This window comes from Ambystoma mexicanum, chromosome 6q (genome assembly GCF_040938575.1).
Source record: "Ambystoma mexicanum isolate Mex_15411 chromosome 6q, UKY_AmexF1_1, whole genome shotgun sequence".
Lineage (NCBI taxonomy): Eukaryota > Metazoa > Chordata > Amphibia > Caudata > Ambystomatidae > Ambystoma > Ambystoma mexicanum.
The window spans coordinates 447309276-447330713 of NC_090937.1; the positions used below are offsets into that span (position 1 = coordinate 447309276).

A 21438-nucleotide genomic window follows, 5' to 3' on the forward strand; every position below is an offset into this window, starting at 1 on the left:
TATCTCCTCTTTCCTTCTTTATTTTCATCCATACGTCGATGACACTCAGATCTTTTTCTTCCTTTCATTCTGCTCTCCACTCTATTGTCTCAAACTGTCTTTCTGCTGGTCAAAACTGGATGTCCTCTTATTTTCCTCATCTCAACCAGTCTAAAACTGAGGTTTTGTTCTTTCCTGCTTCTATTATTCCACCTAGTTTTCTTTCTCACCATCTGCGCGTAACCTAGGTGTTATCTTTGATCCCTCTCTCGCATTTTCTCTTCACATTTCTTCTATTGTTCTCTTGTCGCTATTCACTTTTTAACATCTGTCATGCTCGTCCCCATCTCTTTTAATGCCATGAAACCTCTTCTTTTGTTCTCTAGTCTTTTCCTGTATTGATTACTGCTCATCTCTATTGCTCGGTCTTCCTGCCTCCCATCTTCTCCCTCTTCGCTGTTGAAATTATATGGAAAAAAACATCTGTCCCTATTGCCAAAGTTATCACCCTGCCTATCTAAAGAAACTAAGGGTGCTTGTCTGTTGCTATTCTCGGCCCATCCAAGGCGCAATGTTGTCAGGGGCTTCCCCTGCATACCATACTCTCGCCTCCTCATTCCTCCACTTATATAGTTAAATGTACACCTCGTCTTAGAGACATCTTTGCCTATTTCTGTTAGATTCGCTACAGCACTGCTTGCAGCCAAATTTAAAGAGGTTACATTCTTCTTCTCAGCAGGTATTCCCATACATGCCGATATGTTGGGCAATCTAGGGAGTTCCTTCTAGTAACCGGAGTCCATGTCCCCCAAGGGGGAGTCGCTCCCTGTGAGGTCTCATTTGCCCATACCCCTAGGGAGGGTATCGCGGAGCGGGCTCTCCTCCCTCGCATAAAAGGGGATGGCTCCCCCTTACTGTTGATTGTCACACAATCTTAGCTAAATCATTCTCTGGCTAGGAGTAAATCCTTTTATAACCACTGATAATGACAACACAAACCACTTTCAAGATACTGTACTTGTTCCCCTTGCCGTTTGCCCCTTTGCAGAAAGAACAATCCCAGCTAATATGCACAGAGAATATTATTTACTCTTATCCGCCCAGGTTAGAGTGCAGGTCTGTAGAAAAGCACTGCAGTGGCAACCTTCATCCGCACAGTAACCAAATGCACAGTTTTTTTAAAATATTAGGAAAGATTTTCGTTTTACAACTTTACCTCCATAGTTTCCTATTGAACCCCATTCCTTTTGCTCTGTTTTTGATAATGTCCTGACTTTTTCTAGGAAAGTGAACCCTTCAGCTTTACTTGCTTTGCCTTTTGCTCATTCATTATGGGCAAACTAATCAGCTCTTTAGAACAGGAAACCTTTTCCCTTTTTGAATTCTTGTATTTTTATATTGCATATAGCATCTTAGTGCAGTGCAATGGGTATACTTTTGTATCACCCTACCATTTTCCTAAAATGCTTTCTGGTTACTTTTATGTGCTCCTAAAGAGAACCTGGTGGCAGCAACTACATTAATACCGTTTTTACTTTGTTTGGGAGATTTATCAGTAGTATGCTTAAGGCCCTCTCCTAGCAAGACCCCTTGCGCTTTTTGCTGGGGCGCCTGCTCCCTCTTTCATACTTATTGGCTGTGACCTTTGGTAACTCTTGTTCTTTTTATTTTACTTTAGGCTATGGAGTCTTGCTTTCCTCCATATCTCTTAAAGGCATCTGTGTTGCACATCTGCAGCACACAGCACCCTATGTGCAGTGCTGCTGGGAACCCTTTGGGTTCTCCTTTGAGATTCTTTGACTATCCTTAAAAACTACAGTTCTTAAGGATAGAGGGATACTTTGTATCCTTCCTAAATCTTTAATTTGAGAGATTAGCACACACCACCTTATGTGGCGTGCTAAGTGGATACCCAATATCCCCCTTCTCTCTGCTCCTGTGACTTTTTGGTCAGTGACAACCATATAGTTATGGCTGGCGGCAGTGGATGTGTTCTACCAACGTTTGTGCTATTTTCTACCTGAGACTGTATTCACAGAATCGGTTATGTACAAAAGGGTCACCTATGTTCTGACATGGGGGCTCCTTTCTTTTTTCACCATTTCTTGTGTGGCTGTCCTTTGTTAGCACTTCTACCATTCTGAGAGTGGGAGGTTTGAATGTTAGTTTTGCCTTTGGCGGGAACCCTTTGTGTCCCCACCTAGGCCCCAGTGTGTCTGTGAAATCAGGAAGCAGGGAAGGAGCTTACCACTCCCCTGTCCTTTGTCTGCCAGAGTGTCTGAATGGAACCAGTTCCCACTTGGGGGGGGGGTTGGCTGTCCTAATTGGACAGCCCCCCACCCCTTTCTGTAAACTGCTGGGAGATTTTTGTAGAGGAATGAATGGGAAATCCAAATAAAAGTTGCGGTTCCTGGGGCAGAAGGAAAATCGACCACTAGAACAGAAGATCCGAAGCTGAAGACGACAAGATATGCCTGCGAACCCTTCCAGTAACCGTGAAGCAACCACTGCTGTCCTGACCCCATTTTCCTATCGACACAGGAGTTCCTAAGAGGACGCCTTCCCTATGGCTGGTGGGACCAACCAGCCCCAAGACGAACTGCAGATTGAGCTATCCCCGAGGTGCTGTGACCTTCCAGGGCTGCAAACCGCGAATACCAGAGGACCTCAGACCCATTTGCAGTGCAACATCTTTGCGTGGACGAATCCGCCCAGAACTTTGGTGAGCTCCAGTTGGTTCTCCAGAGGCATGATCCCACTCATCCAAGTCCCCTCACCAGAGTGCAGGACTGCCGGATTGAGGAAGATCTACCGGACGATAACAGTTCATTGTTGGAGCTGATAAAAATGCACCAAAACTGCAGACCGACGTGGGAGACAAAAGAAATCCTTGCCGAGGGTCCTCTCTCGCTACTGCTGCTGTGATATCCCATTCAGAGTCTTTCTTTTTGTCACCAGTGCAAAGAATTAGGAGACTGGGTCCGTCACTGCTGCACAGGAGAGAATCCAGCTGCGTTATCAACCAATCTTGGGTACTGTGGGTCTCAAGGTACAACTTACCTCAAGCCGAATAGTCGCTCCAGTATGACTGAAGTGTGTTACAAGGTGTTTGGGTGTTCATCCATCCCTCTGGCTCAGGCTTAACAGTGCGTGCCATCGTAGGGTGTCCTTTGCAGGGTCCCTATAGCTCGTCATCTTGCTAAAGCATTTTCTTTAAGTGACTAAAGTGAACTTTACCTTTTCTACTGCTGCAGAAGACTTTTGCTCCACTCGTACACTGACATTGATGTACTCTTTTATAGTTAGGGATTGGACTGCCAAAGCATTAGAAGCCTTGGAAAGTGTTGCTGAGAAGTAATTACTGTTAAAGCGTTGAATAACCCTCCTTTTCCTTCCTACAGACTGTCTGATGTGAGTTTACATAATTTCTATGTAACAAATGTGAGTGTGCGGCACCACTATTAATACAGTAGACCTGTCGGTGTGATTTTCTTTAACAATTGTAAGCGCAAGCAACTATTGAATCGGTCACCTATGAAAAGTATTGTTAATAATTCCTATGTGTGTTTGTCAGTCTAAATAAGTCTTTACATACCTTGCCTATGTAAGAATAAATGTATATTTTAATCTAACTCTCGGGGTGTAAGAGTTTCTTTGGGCTATTGTATTGACTGGGTTCAGTGTACTGTGATGAATCAGTGATGATTCCGCCCAGAAACCTAGTCTGGGACCCTCCTCATGGTGCCAGGGAAAGGCAGACGCTTCCTGACCCTGGGGGTTGTGTACTGCGGGAGGATCACATGAGGGGGTGGGAACAGACCAGGAAGACTGGGAATGCCCTCTGTTTAACTTACCCCGTAATTCCACACTTTTGATGGCTATTTGCCAAACTTCAGAAGTTAAAATAACTAACTTTGCTGATGGAGACTAAATGTTGCATAATCCCATGAATAGTGGGACGAGGAAGATGGCTGAAGAGGCATGCAGTTGCAGCAGTCGGGCAATTAAGCCTAACGGCTATTGCAGAGGTCAGGCATTTGAGCCCAACAGCCCACACCTGAAAGAACCCAAGAGGCAGGAAAGGCCCCCCCTCAGGTGCAGGCAATCGGAAGGAGAGAAGGGAGCTGGAACTGTGACTGGAATGCAAGCTGTAATAGCAGAAAGAAGAAGACACCAGGTTGGCAGGACAATCAGAAGTGGGAGAACAGAAGGAACGCCAGAATCTGGAAATGGCAGATTTCACCTGTGTGTGTTCTGAGAGGGTCCTGTCCCTCCCTTTCCCCCCATAACTCTGAATTGCAGAGGCTGTGCAACAGAGGGCGTGCAGGAGGGTGGTCTTTTCCCTATATGAGCCTGATTGCTGTGGTTGCCGTGTACTGAATGTGCTGGAGACTGAGGCAAGGAGCAGTTACCAAGCAGTGGGTCTCGGGAGTGAGAAGGGCTCCAGAAACGTGTGGCCAGACCAGAGAATCCTTCACAGAGGAGCGGTGTGCGTCCTTAAGCAGCCAGAAGCAGCAGACGACGTAGAAGGTGTAGAAGTAGTGCAACCTGCAGAGTAAGTGTCGAAGAAGCCGCTGAGTGAAACTTGGTGTCCTAATACTTTGGGCAAGCATTACCGGCAACAGTATTCAGTTACCTGTTCACTTGCGTATTGGTAAAGCGAGTGGAAGTTGTTCTTTGAACTTGCATTACTTAAGTAATGGGATATGTAGCAAGCGTGTGTAAATGAAAAGCCTTTTTAGTCGCGTATTAAGGAAATGCTCCCTACATCCATTGTTCACTATTCCAAGACTGTTACCATCTAAAGGAGTAGTCGCGTATCGCCAGTTAAGGAAAGTGAACATTGCAAAGATCATTACCGAATACCTAATCTTGTTAAACCCATTGTTGAAAGCTCTAACTCTTGAATATAACATTAAGAAGTGGTCACGTGTGCCTAATTGTGATTCCCAAAGGAGAGCTGAACTTTATCTTTCACTTTACATGGGAATACAATTCAATGCCGAACTTTAAAATCTTTTAACTCTGAATACAGCGGCAGGAAGTGGTCCTGTGTGCCTAATTGTGATTTCTGAAGGCAGACTGCATTCTATTCTTTACTTTAATAAGGCATAACTTTCACAAATAAAATGTTAGAGTACATATTACTGAAGCAGAGAACAAGCATTGTCCAATTGAGTCTCCCCATATTAACAGCAATACCAGCCTTTCTTGAAGTTGAAGAGCAATCTATATGTACTGTGAAGTTACTATCAGTTAATTAGCCTAAGATACAAGTGTGCAAACATTACCTGAAGCTAATAGAGTGGCACCAAGGCTTCTGTGTTAATTACATTGGCTGATACCTGGCATAAAGGTACAGGTAAAGCTGGGGCAGGGAAAGTGACTGCTTGTAAATAATATTTTAAAGTAGATACAACCTGTAGTGCCAAAGACTGTAGTAGACATAGACAAGTTGGTTTTATAGGCAACCCCTGGTTGTTACAATGGCAAACCGACAAGAGAGGCAAAGAGACGAGTTGTTAGTAGATGCAACATTGCAGTAGTTTGAACCAAGTGGAGTACTTTGAGACAAAAGGATACTGTTCTCATGGTAAATAAAGTAGAAGTGTGGTTGTTGAAGTGGAAGCAGCAGCACTGAGAAGTCATCCTGGCATATATGCCATTGTGAATGTTAAAGACTGTAACTAAAGGATACCTTATTGGTTGACAAGAATTATGTTACTAACAGTGTGGAGATTGCATTTTCTTTTGAACTGTGGCAAATCTTCTTGAAGAGGTGACAAAGCATTGTGGCCAGGATTACCATTGGTGGGGTTTCTTTTCTGGAAGAAAAAGTGTATCTTTCACATCGAAGAGATTTTTTGTCAGTGGAACTTTGGTTAATGAAGTTTTACTCTGACTTTTCAAGAACACATTCAAGACATTTCTTTCTTTGGTTGAACATTTGCTGAATTGACTTTGAATCCTGGGGAAGGGAAATCACCTAGGACATTAGGTCATTTAGAAACTGTGAATATTGTTAATTTCATGTGCATTGCCATATATTTTCTTTGTATATTTGTTTATTGTGAGGGCCAGTTATCCTGTCCGTGTGTTCCCCTAGCTTTGGCTAGGCAGGTAATTCCTCAGCAGAGTAGGGACAGTGAGGTGTTTTTTTATATTATTGTAAGAATAAAATAGTATACTTTGATAAATCATCAGTTGTCCGCCTCGCATTATTGACCCCTCCCAGTACTTACCTACAGCTCACATCTTCCTCATAAGATGAGCCTGGCTGCTCTCCCATTCTACCAAATCCTTTGGGTATTAGAAAAAATAAAATGTATAACAAAAGCTTGGCTCGGAGGATGACTTTCAATAGATCGCAGCAAGGTAACTGCTCTGCTACTTACGAAACCCTGACCCAGAATCAGGTCGTCTATGAATGATTTAGCACAAGGTTCCCCACGAACATGCGGTGCACTACAGGCAAGAGAGGTGGCCCCCTTCTGTCCACACGAGTCCCGAGGCGAGCGACTCTACGCACCTTCCCAGAGGCCGGCTATCCTAGGCCAACCAAGGCTCCACAGCGCTGCAGTATCGTTACGGTTTAGGGGGGATTCTGACTGAGGCGTTCAGTCATAATCCCACAGATTGTAGCTATGTCCCATTGGCTCCTCAGCCAAGCACATACACCAAATGTCTGAACCTGCGGTTCCTCTTGTACTGAGCAGGATTACTATTGCCACAACACATCATCAGTAGGGTAATACTAACCTGTCTCACGACGGTCTAATCCCAGCTCACGTTCCCTATTAGTGTGTGAAAAATCCAACGCTTGGTGAATTCTGCTTTACAATGATGGGAAGAGCTGAAATCTAAGGATCAAAAAGCAACATCGACATGAACGCTTGGCCGCCATAAGCCAGTTATCCCTGTGGTAACTTTTCTGACACCTCCTGCTCGAAACCCAAAAAAGTCAGAAGGATCGTGAGGCCCCGCTTTCACGGTCTGTATTCATACTGAAAATAGAGATCAAGTGAGCTTTTGCCCTTCTGCTCCGTGAGAGGTTCCTGTCCTCCCTGAGCTCGCCTGAGGACACCTGCGTTATCATTTGACAAGTGTACCGCCCCAGTCAAAGGATCGCACCCGGCTAATTTGGTATTTGGGTATTAGACTTATAAGAGTTGGGGTCCTCTATACCAAGTATCACCCTAGCATTTTACACAGGATTATTTGTTACTTTCATATGTGCTGTAAGGGTGTCGAAGGAGGCATCTGACACAAAGGTGGCATGGTTTTGGTTATAGACTTTTTTTATTAAAGCGATGAAAGGAAAGACCTTGTGTTATGCAAGATTGTATGTAGTAACCCTGTGGGAGACTACGCCAGCCTTGTCCTCTTGGCAATAGGTAACCCAACCTTTGGTATAGGCCTGTACTACACAAGTTAGTAGTGTGACTGAGTAGCCAGGCTAATCTCAAGAGGGGTCAATGTGAGCTGTAGGGTTACAAAATATTTTCACAGTGACAAGTATTCAAATAACACTTGTACTCAAGGTTTCTTGATTAAATAATTATTTATTAAAGTTTTAAAATACGCCTTCTTTAGAAGGGAGCAATTGGCAACAATATAAATACACTTCAAAATACATTTCTTCAGTTCAATAAAGTAAGTAGATACCCTTGTGGGATTGCACAGAGATATTCCTACACCCTGAGCTGACTTCAATAGTTAGGACCCTGTGGACATTAATATATCACTTTTCACACTTAAATGGTAATACTGAAGTTGTGGCAAAAAGGAAATGGTTAAGGAAGGAAACGATGGTTAACAAGTTTCTCAAACAGGTAAGCACTTTTGAACCCCCTCCCCTCCTCCCCCAATGCAATGGAGATTAACCCTTTCCCAGCTATACAAGTAAGGTATGTATGAGTTTTTGAAGGGGCAGTTAAAAAGCAAAGTCAGAGATTAGAAGAGTCTTCAGGGAGCCAGGGCAACCAATGTCCCTTGAGCAAAGTCTAGAGGAGCAGAGGCACTTCTTGAGGGTAGGTAAAAGTCTTGCACAATGTTAGTTTTGTTGTAAGAGAAATCACTGTTGGGCCACAAGCTGGGAGGCTTGTGAAGGGCATAGCCGCAAGCAACTCTGCAAAGGGAAGCCACTGCAAGTCTCAACTGAGAGCAAGCAAGCTACACACACACACACACACACACACACACATGAGGTAAGTACCCCTTAGTTCACAGTACCTTAGGTCTGAAGAAATGGTTCCAGCTGGCTTCTGTTCCTGCAGATCCTGTTGTCCTGGGCCTCAGTCGTGGGGACAAGAGAGAGAGCAATTGGGGACTCCTGCACTATGATTCGAAGGTCAGCGGCAGCAATGGGCAAGGTTCGGATCAGCAGCACTTCGCGCTTTCAGCTTCTCGCGAATAGCACCACTGCGGTTCTTGGACACCTTGTGGACTTTTCTTGCTTCTGGGGTTCAGCACTCTGTTGAGGTGACTCGAGCTTGGTCAGCCCTGCTTCGAGGGTGTCCGGAGGATCTTCCTGGAGCTCTGGTCCAAAAACTATGCACTAGATTCTGGTGTTCCTGTCCCCTGGCACTCGGTTCCTGCAGCAGCAATGGAGGTACAGCTAGTGGAGAGAGGTGTTTCAGTCGAATTCGTATTGGGGTCGATTGGTCCCACCAGCCCGAGGGGATAAATTGCCCTTTCTGGGCTTCTCTAGTCGATGACGAAATAGGAGCTTCAGCACTGCAGCAGGGCTTCACCGGGCAAACAAACGGTCCAGGAGTTGTAGCAAGCTTCTCTTCCAGTTTCTTTCTTCGGTTCCTTCGTCCAGTGGTCGACTCTGCCTTCCTTGCAAAAGACTTTGCCTTTTATGCAAGTCGTTCCCATTCATTCGGAGCCTAGCTGTCACTCACACAGCAGGGTGGCTGTCCTCCAAGGATAGCCAGCCTGCCAATCACCTTTGGGTGCATTCCTGTAACCAAGGAGACTAAGCACAGGGAATTTCGGCAACCTCCCTTGCTTCCTTCCCTGCCAGACATGCTGGAGCCAGAGGCTTCTTCACCAGTGAATCCCGCCAAAGACAAAACTAACAAAGGGACCAAACCTGGCTTGACGAGCAGAGTAAATCTCAAGAAGGACCTTTCCAACAAGAAATGGCAAAAAAAGATGACCAGGGCCATTTTGACAAAATGGGTACCCATGGATGCTATACTGCATCTGCGAACGCAGGCCGCGGTAAGAACGCACAATGGTAGGAAAACGTAAACCACTCCCACCAGCCATTAATTGTAGAAAGGGTAACATAAAAATGTTACACAAGAAGTTAGACAAAGGGGATACTAAGTAACCCCTCCAGCACCCTATTGTAAGATAGTGTGTGCTGGGTCTATAAAGAGGAAAATGTAGTTAGTCAATTTCACTTTACTACTCTTGGAAACAGCTATCCAAGAAGATGGTATTTTACACCTTAACAGAAATCCAAAGGATTTCTCTACGATACTGCACTGAAGGTGCTGTGTGTCACAATACAAAAAGATGATGCCTATGGAGTTTGTCAGACTCCAAAACCAAAAGAAACAGAGGTCAGATCAAATAAAATGAATGAGAGAGTGGGAAAAAGGTCTTGCTCTCTTCAGGATAAAAATTGAAAGTCCTAAAGTCCAGCAAAAGAGCTTGGGGTCTCTAAGGTAGAAGGGAATTAGCACATTTCTGAGAATTCTCCCTAACACCTCGCTATTTTTTTAATTTTTATATGGGGTTTCCCAGCCTCAAAACTAGTAATAATGCAGTTGTCGGAATGTCTGTCAAAATTATTGTCCACCGTTCGAACAGTATTGTTAAAGGGAATTTCCCCCGACAGGAGCTCTAGGTGACGCGTTCGTGGTGGACTGGAAGTTTCCTCTACTGTACGCGTTTCTTCCAGTCCCCGTGATTCCTCAAGTAATCAGGAGGTTGAGAAAGTTCAGGAAAACCATGATCCTAATTGCCCCGGATTGGTCCAGGAGGACGTGGTACCCGGACCTTCTGGACATGTCCATCTGCCCTCCAATACATCTTCCGCAAAGAGAGGATCTTCTCTCGCAAGAGGAAGGTCGAGTTCTCCATCGAGAGGTCAAGACACTCAACCTTCACGCATGGTGTCTGAGAGGTTGAGATACAGGGATTGGGATCTTCCGGACAACGTAATGGAAATTTTGCTTTCGGTCAGAAGGCCAGCAACAAAATCCTTGCATCGGTGTCGTTGGAACAAATTCAGTAACTGGTGCAAAGATAAGGATGTGGACCCTTTTCAATGTAGCACTCCAATGGTGCTTTCTTTCCTATTGCATCTAGCCAATCTGGGGCTCCAGATCGGAACAATTAAAGGATATCTTGCTGCGCTGTCCATTTTCAAGCACTCCTCGTAAGAGGTTTCTTACTTCAAAATTCCATTAATCATTCAGTTCCTGAAAGGACTTACCAATGTATATCCACCAGTACCGTTTCATGTCCCAACTTGGGATTTAAATCTAGTTCTTACATTTCTAACTTGTATACCGTTTGAGCCTCTGCACTCCTGTCCATTGAGGCTTCTAACACTAAAAACTGTCCTTCTTGTAGCATTAACATTAGCCCGCAGGGTTAGTGAACTACAGGCTCTCATGTAAACCTCCATATACCACGTTTTACAAAGACAATGTAGTTCTTAAGGTTAAACCATCTTTCCTACCGAAAGTAGTTTCTGACTTCCATTTGTCACAAAAAATCATTTTACCAACATTCTATCCTCCTCATTTGGGTAAAGAAGAGGAGGGACAGCAAGACCGGACCCCAAAAGGGCCCTCAGTTTTTACATTTCAAGAATGTCAAAATTACGTCAAGATGACCAACTCTTTGTGGGTTATACAGGTCGTAAATTGGGATTGGTGGTGACAAAACAAACTATATCCCGCTGGATCGTTCTAGCTATATCGGAATGCTACAGGTTAGCAGGTAAAGACCCACCGGATGGGCTACGGGCCCATTCCACTAGGGGAATGGCTACTTCGACAGCTTTGAAGAGGGGAGTCACTGCAAAAGATATTTGCTCGGCTGCAACATGGGTATCAATGCATACTTTCATCAAGCATTATTGCTTAGATGCCTCCTCCTCCAATGAGGGTTTATATGTCAAGGCGGTACTTCATTCCGTCCATGAGAACAATAACTAGTATTCCCACCTCCAAATTGACAACTGCTATGGGAGTCTATCACAAGATGAGGAATAAGTGGGAGGACACAATCCGTTCGAAGAACAAGTTACTTACCAATTGTATCGTTCTTTCGACGGGATGTTCCTCCCACGTATTCCTCATCGACCCTCCCAGCTTACCCCGCAGTACAGTTTACGTTTCTCACACTTTCCTCTCACGAAGGGCCTATCAGTCACGGGGCACGCCTGGGTGTTCCACGAATATTTCAACGAAAAAACAGAACTGAAGCCAACGGGCGCGGCTCGAGCTATTTATACCAACAGTGGCGTCGACACGGTACGGAGTCCATCAAGGGAAATCAACGCCACGACATAGAGCACAGTGCCCTCTGCCGTAAAAAAAAATTCCGAAGCTGCCGATAACGAATATCACAAGATGAGGAATACTTGGGAGGAACATCCAGTCGAAAGAACGTTACAGTTGGTAAGTAACTTGTTCTTCTGGCCGCCACACGTACTCCCACACAAAGACTCACTAGCCTGTGAAAGCAGCAGCTTTCCTGAGCAAGTGCATGACCTTATAAAGACTTTCTTAACCTGAAAGTGCAAGAAGTAGGCCAAACTACAATATGGCCAAAGATCAAGCGAAAATCTCACGGCTCTAGCCACTTTCAGTAGCACTACTCGGTAAACGCGAATGTGCAGATCAAAAACAGTAAAAATGTAACTGCTGCCACCAGCTTGTCTTTAGTCCTATATAAAAGTAACCAAAATCCTCTGTGTAAAAAAAGATTGGGTGATACAAAAGTATCGTAAGATCCTGTGTGCAACATAAAAATACAAGAATTCAAGAGGGAAACAGTTTCCCAGTACTGATAGTCTGAGGGACTGATTGGTTTCCCTATAACATGTGAGCAAAAGAATTGAAACTGAAGGCTTTTTCCCTTAAAAAATGAGGCCAGGAACAAACTGAGCAAAAAGAATGGGGTGCCATAGGTAAACTATGGAGGAAACGTTGCAAAAAGAAAATCTTTCCTAACTGGGGCCAAAACGGGCATGTTTACTCACCCCCTGTACTATTCACTCAGGGATCACTGTGGAAGTTACCGAAATTGCTGGGTATTCTGTATTAATACTTTGGTTCCGTTGGAGGAAGCCCAGCGGTTCTGGGGGCAGAGATCCCTTCAGGTTTCAGGTTTTTGGATCCGGCTAGTTAGAGGTTCCTTTACACCGGTTCTGGACACTGGACCGGTGGATACTCGGGACACATTGGCTTCAGCACCCCAACTCTGTTGACCACCTCAGGACTCCTATGACGCAATGCATGTGGCAGACAGCAATGGACACTTGAAGAAAATGGCAGATGACTACCCTTGTGGCAAAAACAATTAAACTGGTCCTGTAAGGACCTCCCTCTTTATGATGGGGAGCTGCAACTTCAGGGAAATGCTCCTCTCTCCAGCATGGGGTCTGGCATGGATTCACATGCTCAAGAATATTCCCTGTCAGGCTGGGAATCCTCGGTAAAAGAAAAAGCAGTTTCACTTTCACTTACAAACTGTCTTTCTCCTATAAACCAATCACTGAGCTCTCGGTCATACTGCCCCCAGCCAATGACTGCCCTAAGCCCCTCCTCTGGCAGCCATCTTCAGATTTTTACTGCACGTTCAAGTGTTGGGAGTCCTCGTGTTTTGCTCAGAGAGCTTTTCTACATTTTTGCGCTTTTTTTGTTAAAAAGGTCCTGTTTTTGTCAAATAGAGCCTGTGTGCTCTTTGTTTCTTTAACTGGCAAATGGGGATCCGTTGTTAGCGTCTTTCAGCGCCCCTCAAGTGCAAGAATTGTGGAAAGTTTCATCGAAGATTCTGCCGGACCATGTCTGAGGAAAAGGACCGAGGTTCTCTCCAAGCTCTGAGGAATGTGTTTGTGGAGGACAAACACTCCGTGTCTCTACTGTCTCCATCCGGATCACAAGGAAACGGATTGTGAGATCTGCATTGGTTTCACCAAGCGCAACATCAAGGATTGGCACAGTAGATTGATGGCGTGCCCTCTACCTTGTGTGGCAAACCGGGGCATGCCTCACCCAGGAGCGGCTGGTCTGAGTAGCGGGCGTCTAAGTCCTTTGAGGGCGCTCCATCCGTGGGGGCCCAAGACAAGGCCAAGCACTGCAAGTCTGTTTCCGTCTGTGTCGCTGCGCAAGCGGGTCCCGCGACAGACAGGCGTGCTCCTCTTCACCATCTGCCTCCATCTTTAGTCATCGCTCCAGCTCCTCTTCAAAGAGGAAATTGGCTACTTCGGGGGAACTGCAGGAAAAGTTGGCGAAGGCGCAGGGTAAGGTGTCTGACCTAGGGATACGGGGACGGACACGGCGACGACTGACACAGATGACGACGGTAGCTTTTCCCTGCGGCCAAGGGTTTCTACCCTCGACGAAGTGGGATCATTCCATGCCATGGTCGCCTGTGCGTCTGAGCTCTTCCAGCTTACGCCAGAAGAGACCAAGAAGGAAGGTTTCCTTTATCAACATCGTGAGGCCAAGAGGAAGACCATTCTGGCGGTGCCCCTCCTGGATGACGTTTGGGATGACGGCCTAGCGCTGATGATGAACTTCGCCTCAGCCCTGCGAAAAGAGGCAGGCTGGAGAAGATGTACTGGGTGCCAGAGTCTGCACCCAAGTGCCTACGGTCTCAGCCCTCAGTGGTCACGGCGGCTGATGGGAAGAAATCTTCAAAACCCTCAGCCTCTGTTCCTCTGGACAGCAAGGGGAAGAAATTGGGCGCTGTGGGTAGAAGGGTGACCTACTCTGTAGCGACGACGGTCAAGGCAGCGAATGCGCTTGTTATCCTGGCCATATACGACATGGAGCTATGGTATAAGAAGGGCCCGCTGCGCCAATTCCTCCCCGACGACAAACCGGTCGAGGCGCTGGAGATCCTCCAAGAGGGCAAGGTGGCATCGGATCATGCCATCACTGTGGCCCTTGACATCGCGGACACAGGGTTCTGACAGATGGGGAACGGTGTCTGTCTCTGTCCTCGTGGCTGGTTGAAAGCCACCAACTTTCGGCAGGAAGCTCAGACAAAGGCCCTGGATATGCCGTTCGACAGGGACAATCTTTTTCGGGAGGCCATCGACGAATAGTTACAAGCCATCAAGACCGACACAGATGGCCCGTGCCCTGGGCACGCTTCAGCAACATTGCTCTTCCTTTCGTGCCTCAGGAGGCAAATCCAGAAGATCGTTGATGGGTTTTGGCGGGGGATCATTCTCGTACCACCAACCCTCCCATTCCACGACCCAGGAGGCCTACAGGGGTAGTTCCAAGGCTTTCAGAGGTGGCTGCCGTCCTCATCCCTTCCAAGGCGGCACGCAGGCCCCGAACTAGGATTGAACTGGCCAGGAAGTCGGGCTCCCACCCATGCACCCTGGTGGGAGGCCGGCTGGTGGGCTTCGTCAGCGAGTGGGAAAAGATCTCCCCCGACTGATGGGTGCTGGATGCCCTCGTCCACGGACACTCTAGAGTTCTAGCAGAAGCGTCTGTGAATACCACTGGTAGCCCGGCAGGAGCAGCACATCCCTCAGCTCCTGCAGGAAGTACGGGCCATGCTAAGAAAAGGGGCGATAGAGCTGGTTCCAAGCGACGCTGGGGCTCTGGAGTCTACTCCAGATACTTCTTGGTAAAGAAGACCATGGGCTGGCAGCCCATTCTCGACCTGTGTCGTTTAAACAAGTTCCTGAAGTCCCAAAAATTCAGGATGGTCACATTGCAACACATGCTCGGCCAACTGGAGGAAGGGGACTTCCTGATGTCGCTGGATCTAGAGGGCGCTTACTTCCATGTCCCCTTTCACAAGAAGCATCAGAAGTTCCTGTTCGTCATACAGGGAAAGCACTATCAGTTCAAGCCCTCACCTTGGGACTGAAGTTGGTGCTGAGGGTGTTTGCGAAGTGCCTGGCACAAGTAGCAGCTGATCGAAGTCGGCAAGGGATGTATTTGTACCTGTACCACGACGACTAGCTCATCCGGGCCAAGTCAATGCAAATCGCAGTCGAACACGGACAGGACTGTCCAGCAGCTGACAGATCTGGGGTTCTCAGTGAACTATCCAAGTCCTGCTTGATTCCATCTCTTCTGGGGTCCAGGCTCAACATGGTCTTCTGACTGGCGGCCCCCACAGAAGGGAGAATAGTGGCCAGTGTTGGCACTGAAGATCGCCAAGGTACGGACCATCGAGTCGCTGCTCGGCATGTCATTGTGTATTTACCTGATCAGGCTCTGCAGGTTGCGGATGCGGCCCCTTCAGAATTCCCAGATGCTCGGTGGGCCCAGGTGTCCGGATGCTTTGTAGACAGGATTGTGCTCGACCAGTTCCAGCGAGCGATATGGTGGTGGGGCGTGTGCTCCAACATCGCCCGGGGCATGGATTTCCAGAGTCCCCCATACCAAGACACTGTCACCACGGATGCTTCCCTGGAGGCCTGGGCAGCCCACACCGGACATCTCCACGCCAAAGGCCTGTGGCTACCGGTGGAGAGGGATCTCCACATCAATGTCCTGGAAGTGCGAGCAGTGTTCTGGGCACTGAAGCGGTTCCTTCCGTCATTCAAGGGCAAGGTGGTGAGGGTCTTCACATATAATACCACCTCAATGGTCTACATCATGAAGCAGGGGTGCGGGGCAGTAACTAGATCCGCAGCTCTCTCCAGAGAGGTGCAGGACTTGTGGCACTGGGCCTTCGTCCAGGGGATGTTTCTCATTCCTTTTCACCTGACGGGAGTCAAGAACGCCATTGCTGACTCCCTCAGCAGGAAGCTGTACTTTTGCCATGAATGGGAGCTTCGGCAGGATCAAGTGGACAACCTCTTCCTCAGGTGGGGCAGAAACCAGATCGATCTGTTTGCGATGGTGACGAACACCAAATTCCAGAGATTCGCCAGCAGGTTCCACCAGCCGGGGAGCATGGGGGACGCATTCTCCTTCCGTGGAAAGGCCTGTTCCTGTATATGTTCCCGCCGTTGCCTCTCCTGCTGCGAGTCATCAATCAACTCGAGCAGTGCTGATGCAGGATGATCCTTTTCGCCGAAGCAGATTTGATTCCCGGACCTTCCCAGCCTGCCGACGTCGCCTCCAGTCAAGCTGCCAGTGGTCGCAGATCTGCTCGCCATAGAAGGAGGCGAAATTCTCCATCACGACCCAGCAGCGCTTAACCTGAAGACCTGGCTCCTGCAGCCCGAGAGTTTGGTAGGTATAAGCTACTGGCGGACCGCAGGGAGGTCCTTGCCAGGGCCAGAGCGTCGTCGACTCTTGAGTGCTATGGGCACAAGTGGAAGCGTTACGCAACTTGGTGCTGGATCCAGAAGATCAACTCTCTGAGGGTCACGGCACCTCAGATCCTTCCGTACTTGTCTTTTGGCCAAGGCGGGGCTGGCACACGCTTCCATCAAGGTGCATCTGGTGGCTATCTCCCACTACACCAGGTCTCTGAGATGATCTTCTCTTTGGTCACACCACCTATCAAGGAGTTCCTCAAAGGACTGTTTCCATTGTTCCTGCCGGTGAAGCCGCCTGCCCCAACTTGGGAATTAAATGTGGTACTGATGAGGCTCATGGGGGCTCCCTTTGAGCCTATGCATCAAGCTCCTCTCGGGTTCCTTTCATGGAAAAACAGCTTTTCTCGTGGCCATCACCTCTGCCAAGAGGGTAGGTCAGATCCAGGCCCTGTCCTGCAAGCGGACTGAACTGAATCTCCGAGCGACTAAGGTTGTGCTGTGGCCGCACCCCTCATTCATTGCAGAGGTTCCTTCGGAATTCCACCTCAACAAACCTTTGGTGTTGCCTGTGTGTTTTCCGACACTTTCGTCGGCGGCTGAAAAGACTTTGCACTCGCTGGAGGTGGCGTGTGCTTTGAAGCTGTATGTGGCACGCATGAAGAGTTTCCGGAAGACGTCTCAACTTTTCATGAACTTTGGTCCTGTGAACCATGGGAAAGCTTTGTCCAAGGCTTTCATTTCCAGGGGGCTCTCCGGCTGTATCACACACTCACTGGTTGGCAAACCGACCACTGCTCGGCCATCCGAGTGCCCATTCCACCAGAGCGATTGTTGCGACAGCAGCGTTCTTGTCTGGTGTGCCCCTGTTGGACATCTGCAAGGCTGCTACGTGGAGGTCTACGCACACCTTCACAAGATTCTACTGCGTCGACGGGGATTCCAGAGAGGATTCCAGGGTCGGCCAAGCAATGCTATGCTATGCAACCTATTTACTTGACGGTGAGCCTGTTCCGGAGGAAAGAGTAATTGCTTCTATTGAGCCTTGCCACCTCCCGTGGTTTTTTAATGTTGTATTTCTATGTGTTCATTATTCATGAGCATGTGAATCCATGCCAGACCCCATGCTGGAGAATGAACAAGTTACTTTCCTGTAACTGTTGTTCTCTGGCATGCGTCTGGCATGGATTCACATGTGAACCCTCCCTCCTGACCCTCTGCGGCTCTCCTTGGTCATACTGCCACTTTACGTGCTACCAAATCTGAAGGTGGCTGCCAGAGGGGGGGGCTTTGGCAGAGGGCACGGATTGGCTGGGGGCAGTATGACCCAGAGCTCAGTGATTGGTTTATAGGAGAAAGACAGTTTGTAAGTGAAAGTGAAAGTTTTTTCTTTTACCAAGGATTCACGGCCTGACGACAGGGAATATTCATGAGCATGTGAATCCATGCCATACCCATGCTGGAGAACAGTTACAGGTAAGTAACTTGTTCCTTTTTACATAATGTGATGATCTGCGGAGCTCCAAGGCAGATCATCCCTACCATTGCAGCGAAGCAGCCCAGCAGGATGTCTGGCTAGCCCACAGGATGGTTCTGGAACTTCCATTTTCTTCCAGATCTTCAGGCAGAGATTTTAATGTTTACTCCTGGGTGAGTGGGACCTTTTTTTTCACTCACTCCTGCGTTTTTCTGACCATGATTTCTACGTTCTTTCCTGTTTTATGGAGTCTGGTAAACTTCATTGGCATCTGCTTTTGCATTTTGACACACAGCACCTTTTGTGCAATGCCGCTGGGAAGTCCCTTTGACTTCTCTTTTCTTGGGTGAACTACTGTTCCCAAGAATAGTAAGATGACCCATGTCTGTTTTAGCTTTACTTTATGGGTCCAGCACACACAACCCTACATGGAGTGCTGAGGGGGGTTACCTAGTCATTCCTTTAACCCATTCCTCATGCAACATTTTGTTACACTAACTCACTTGAATGGCTGGTGGCAATGGTTTATTTTTTACTATCTAGTGACATATATCTGCAGGCTGATACCTCAGCTGCAGTCCTGCACACAAGGGTGACCATTTTCCCTAAATGGGCCTGGCCTTCTTTTTTGCCATTTCTTTTTATTTTATTTAATTATTTATTTTCAAGAATACCACAACATAGAAATAATATGTACACAAAATTACATCATAAAGTAATGACAACAAAGCAAACAAAACTATATACCGCTGAAAAAACCCCTCCCCACCCCCAGGAGTCACAAAACAATCAATGAACTGGTCTAATATAATAGCAGAAATTTACCCCAAATCTTGTTAAATAATGTAGTTTTCTTCTCTCTCTGATATAACACTCTCTCCATATCCGCTAGAGAATGCATTTCTGAAATCCATTCCTCAATAGTAATAGGGTTAGACGTTTTCCAATGTCTCAAAATTAGTTTCTTCCCCACCATTGCCCCACGAAAGATCCATTTCTTCTGGGAAGTAGTCGGGTCGTCCAATAAATCCCCACAGCCTAGTACAATTGTCTTAAAATCCATATGAACCGTCTCCTCCAAAATCTTTTCACAGATCTGATCAAACTCGAACCACAAACCTCTCACCCTCGAACATCCCCACAACATATGCTCCAAGGTGCCCTCCTCATGTGAACACGCCCAACATTCCGAGCTGTCACTCATCCCTCTTTTCATCATTCTCTCAGGTGTCCAGTATGTTCTATTCAAAATCTGTATTTGACGCGACCTATCAGCAAGATTCAAAGAACACAATTTCACATTCTCACAAATACTTGTCCAATCCTCCTCAGTAATATCCTTACCAATTCTCCGATTCCAATCCAATCTCAAAGCATCATTAGCCCGATAGTTCGACACAACCAGTCTATAGACATAACTAACCAGGCCACATCCACTCACTCCAGGTATCCATCCAAGCATGTCTATGTTGATTCTCTTTTCCAAGTCCACCTCCCCCACCGCCCTCCTGATCTTCCGATAGTCCGACAAACAAAAAGTAGGAATTTCAAACTTCAACCGAAATTCCCTAGCCGTCATCCAACGTAAACCATTGAACAAATCACTAATCCAATGCACCCCGGCTAGATACCAATCCTGCCAGAACAAAGTTTTCCCTTCAAGCGTAATACATGGATTCATCCAAATTGAAGCACTCGGATCTCTCAAAGCATTGAAACCCAGACACTCACACAAGGCCGCCCAAGAGTTCCGTAAACTCCTAGTTAGCAGGCCTTCCACGCTTGTTCGCGATGGCTTACTGGTCAAAATGGCCCTAGGCGACAAAGGGCCGACATGGCTAGACTCTGCAAACATCCAGTCCTCATGTTCCGATTTTAGAAAATCAAAAATATTCCGCGACATAAACGCCAGATGGTATGCCTTAAAATTAGGGACCCCCAGACCACCCTTAGACAAAGGCAATTGCAATTTGCTAATCTTCAGGCGAGGAGGTTTATTATCCCACAAAAATTCCTGCATGAGGCTATCTAACTCACGCCAAAAATGCTTTTCAATATCTAAAGGGATCATACACAGAACAAAATTCACGCGAGGAGTCGACACCATTTTCAAAGCATTCACCTTCCCCCAAAGGGAAAGGTGCAACACATTCCATCTCTTCAAATCTGATTTGAGGTTAGTACACACCATCATCATATTTTCTCTCACAAAATCAGCAACATTAGGCATTTCTTGTTAGTTTCTTGTAGGCTTTTACTCTGTTTGCATCAGGTTTGAGTCCTTTGTGTAGTTTGTCTTTGGCGGGCATCAGCCCTGAAGCCTGCCCAGGCTCCAGTGTGTCTGAAAAGGCAGAAGGTGATTGAGGGTCCCCAAACTTCACTATCCTTTTGTCTCTAGTTTTGCCTGAGTGAAAACAGTTCCTATTGGCCGGATGGCTGTTCTGGAGAACAGCCACCCCGCTGTGTGATTGACAGCCTACGGATGTGAATGGATGGGAACTTGATTAAAAAAATGTTAAAAAAAAGTTTTTGGGACTAGAAGCCAAGTCCACTGGAGGACAACATCCGAAGCAGAAGACTCCAGCAGCACCCTCCTGGACTGGAAGTGCCCGGTGAAGCTCTGCAGCTGTGCTGACCCCATTTTCAAATCAACAGGGAAGACCCGTAAAGGACGACTTCCTCCCTTAGGCTGGTGGGCCCAAGTAGCGTCGAGACAAACTCTATTTTAGCACAACCCCCGGCTTGCTTGGACTTTCCAAGGCTGCAGAAGCCTAATACCCGGGGTAGCTTGACCACTTGCGAGTGCATTGTCTTCTGTGGTCCAAATCCGGCCAGACCTTCGTAGGCATCCAGAGGACCCTTCAGAAGCAAGAAATCTGCATCCAGAATCCCCTCACCAGAGTCCAGGACCGAGGGATCAAGGAAATCCTAACTGGAGCTTTTCGTTCTTTGTTGGCACTGATTAAAAGGATTCAAAACCACAAAAAGCTGCTGAATCGACAGAAATCCACTGCTGCAGAGTCCCCCTCTCTCGAGTACTGCCGGAGGAGCCCGCCAGACGTCCTCCCTTTCGTCACCACGACCAAGGACCAGGAACAAGGGTCTGCTGCATTGTATCTTGAAGGCAACTAGCTGGAACACTTGCTTCTTTTTCAAGGTACTGTGGGGCTTGGGGTATTTTATCCTTTTGCCATTTAGGGTGCTTCCTATCTTCAGGAGTGTGATTTAAGCCAACAGCAAGTTCACCTCAACTTAGCTGCATTGGCTTAACAGCTTGTGCTTTCTAAAAGTGACTCCTCTTGATTTGCTGTAGTTTCTTTTCTGAACACTGACTATTTGAGAACATTTTTCTAAGAACAGCATCAGGACTTTGAATTTGTCCATTGACTTTGACTGTCCTGGCACCCTAAAGGCCGCCTCCTTTGCAGTGTTTGTTCCCTTACAGGTTTTAAATGTTGTACACTTTAATGCTGGGATAATTGACTGCCTGCACATCTCTGGGAGAATCTAACTGTTCTTATAACCTATCGGTCTGTGATCAAACCCTAAC

General features: G+C 47.0%; 1 protein-coding gene across 1 annotated transcript in view; it reads left to right on the plus strand.

Moving 5' to 3' along the window:
• PLAA (phospholipase A2 activating protein) overlaps nt 1–21438 on the plus strand; it is an 801260-nt gene that overhangs the window by 562307 nt on the left and 217515 nt on the right. The gene's annotated exons all lie outside the window — the stretch shown is intronic.